At 33.2% G+C, this 3008-nt stretch overlaps 1 long non-coding RNA gene across 2 annotated transcripts; it reads left to right on the plus strand.

Annotated features, from left to right (window-relative positions):
- The first annotated feature begins 200 nt into the window (after positions 1–200).
- Positions 201–2710, plus strand: LOC146944640 (uncharacterized). Of its 2 annotated transcripts, XR_015026034.1 has the most exons (5): positions 369–731; positions 838–931; positions 1058–1237; positions 1320–1494; positions 2064–2710. It is a non-coding gene; the product is annotated as an uncharacterized LOC146944640 (long non-coding RNA). The 2 variants fall into 2 exon arrangements; XR_015026033.1 differs by having other exon boundaries at positions 201–731; positions 838–1237.
- Positions 2711–3008: the final 298 nt, after the last annotated feature.

Consider the following 3008-nt stretch of genomic DNA (forward strand, 5'->3'; position numbering starts at 1 on the left):
CGACAAACCATGATAAATAGCACGAACAATTCAGCAAATATAGCCTCCCCATGACCATCACAAAAAGTATTTCAGCTTGCATAAATTATTGAGAATTTTTATCATACTTATTTCTAATATGAATAACATTGCTAACCATGATGCTTAACCCTAATTCTAATTAGTTTAGGCGGGAAGTAATGCTGGCCGTTGATTCCATCAGAACAGATCTCCACACATTCCATCTCACTTGCTTTGGGCGCCAAATCATGTCAACTGTTGATCTCTAAACAATCAGATCTGATCCGCACACATCATTTTTATGTACTGATTCGCACACATCACGAGAAGCACTACCTACCCAACACATATCGCAAGTCTCTCTCCCTCTTCCAGTCATAACTATCCCCCCTCTCTATGTTCCAACAAACAATTACGAGGCTTCACTTCCCCATACATCCACCTTTTCATTTTCCTAAGCTAAACCATTCTCCTCACTCGGCAATGAATCTCCCCCGCTCATTGGAAACGTGGGGAACAACAAAGCATCAATTGTGCCTCTAATTTCCAATGAAACATGCCCCTTCCAACTCTTATGTGATATGTACAGTGGCGGACCATCTAGAAGAGGAAGGAAAGGATGATTAATGTTCCTATATTGAATTGAAATTTTGTTTCATCCAAGCATCTCTTCTATCAGCCGACCACTGAGAGTATTTGAATTAGTGGCACCGTCATTAACACTTTAATAGGTCTTCACTTCCTTTCTTGGCTACAAGGTTTTATTTCTTGGCTACAAGGTTTTAGCTTATGTCCTTTCTTTTGAATTTTATTGAATCCTTTTCTTAATTTTTTCAGTTTTGGTATGAATTGGTATGAGTTTTGACAACAAGAGAAGCAGCGAGAGGAGTATAATTTGGGACCCTTATTTGTTGAATTTCTAATTCCAAAGGTTTGACATATAGATATTTCACACTTACCATATCACACAATTTTTTGCTTGATTTTTAGTACTTATTTCTAACTGAGATTATTTCATGTTATGCTTTATACTTCTCCATTTCATTTTCTGCTGGAGTTCCGGCACCGGAAAATCGAGTTGCATTGTCGCCGTAGCTAATTTTCTCCGACTTGCACGACATCAACATATTCAGGCTTCCTGACAGTTCAGATCTTACACTGCAATCTTCTTGCAAAATAAACTTCAAAACCTCATCTCTTCGGCTCTGCCTTGGCAGCTTGCATGGTGTATGCAAAGGTAATTTGTTATTTATACAGATTGAAGATATTTTTATTTTAAATATATGCTTTTTACTTTTTGCTTTGGTTTGAACATGAAGAAGAAACTATGGGAAAACCAAATAGAGGAGACAAATCAAATGAAAGCAAGGGTAAATTGTTCCACCACAAATTTCCTTATTAAGTTCATGCACGGTATGGCCTGGGTTCACTGTTCCTCAAAGGATTACCTCATCTGACTAAGTTTTGGATAAACAATTCATGTTCAAATTTAAGGTGATTGATATTAACGTTTATAACAAGTAAAGTATCAAATAATGTCACTTCATATGCTATATACATTAGTTTGTATTTTTATAGTATGCCATATTTCTAGAACATATAAATGCTCATAACCATATAAGCATTTGTGTGTCAATTATTTTTTACCTGTTGAATAATTTAAGGAGACACATGGTCTTTCATAAAGAATATGATGATTTTTTTTGAGAGATAAAGAATATGATGATTGTAAACTATGTTCTCGCAATTGCTTCGGTCAATAATAAATAGTATCAAATTTTACCTTTTTAAAGAACCTGCATTTATTCATGTCTATTTCAATGTGGCTATTTCAAGGATTTTGTTGCAACTAAACTTGATTTAGAGAAGTTTATTTATTTTTTTATTAGTTTTATTTGTTGCAACTAAACTTGATTTTGTTACAACTTGATTTAGAGAAGTTTTGTGGCATGAAAAACTCCAATTACATTTAAAATTTAAGTTGTAATTGTGCTATTAAACTTTGTTTTTTTCTACAACAATTAAAATCCTTTCCAACCATATATTATTTTGATTGTTGGCAGGTGTAGACTCATTACCTGTTACAACGTTGTTGCAGACAATTCCAACTATTAAAGCCACTATTAGCTGATTACAAATACTTTGAAGATGAATTCATGAGGTGGAAACAGAAGTAGGATATGATGCCCATTCATGGTTGTGCATGTATATTGTTTTGTCATCTGTTAAGACTTATCTATATTGAGGTTCTATGGTTAGTCATTGTTGGCGTAGATTATTTATCTTTTTGCAATGACCATTTTTATAACACCAAAACTGCTGGTTGGTGTGTCTAGGCATTTTGAATTTGATCCAGAAACCACTACATTTTAGGCGTATTTCAAAACCACTGCGTAAGAACTATGCTGCTGATACTGTTGGAAGGAATTTCAAGGAAATTGAGGTTACTGGTTTGTTAAGTTTTAGCAGGCACAATCCTTATTTAAAGATGCTAAATATTAGTTTAACATTATGCTATATGTACTGTAATGTCTCATGCTATTTATATTTTAATTGAAATGCTGGTCATATGGAAACTTATTAACAACATTTGGAGGTATTTGTTGTTACATGACAGATATACATAGTATATGAACTAGCTTTTTATTTTAGTGCGTGGGGAATGTATTATGATCGATTTAAGTGTGAACTTTGGATGCATTATTTGTCACTACGAGGTACATTTATCGTACTTTTAACAATAACAATATTTAGTTTTTATCGTGTTGTCAGAGATATTACGTGAATTATTAATCTCTTCAAATACCGCTGTTAAATATATGTGACCCGTGCGGTAGCACGGGAGGGAGATCTAGTTAAATCAAATTCTCACATCATACTTTGGTCAAAAAAAAAAAAATTCTCACATCATACTTTTTTTTTACAATTTTTTTTTTATTAATTCAAATTGATTTGGTAAATTGAATATAAGCACAAATTAACACTACTAAGAATGAAAATCATGAATT

This window comes from Medicago sativa, chromosome 2 (genome assembly GCF_051527215.1).
Source record: "Medicago sativa cultivar Bolivia chromosome 2, Bolivia_mono, whole genome shotgun sequence".
NCBI lineage: Eukaryota > Viridiplantae > Streptophyta > Magnoliopsida > Fabales > Fabaceae > Medicago > Medicago sativa.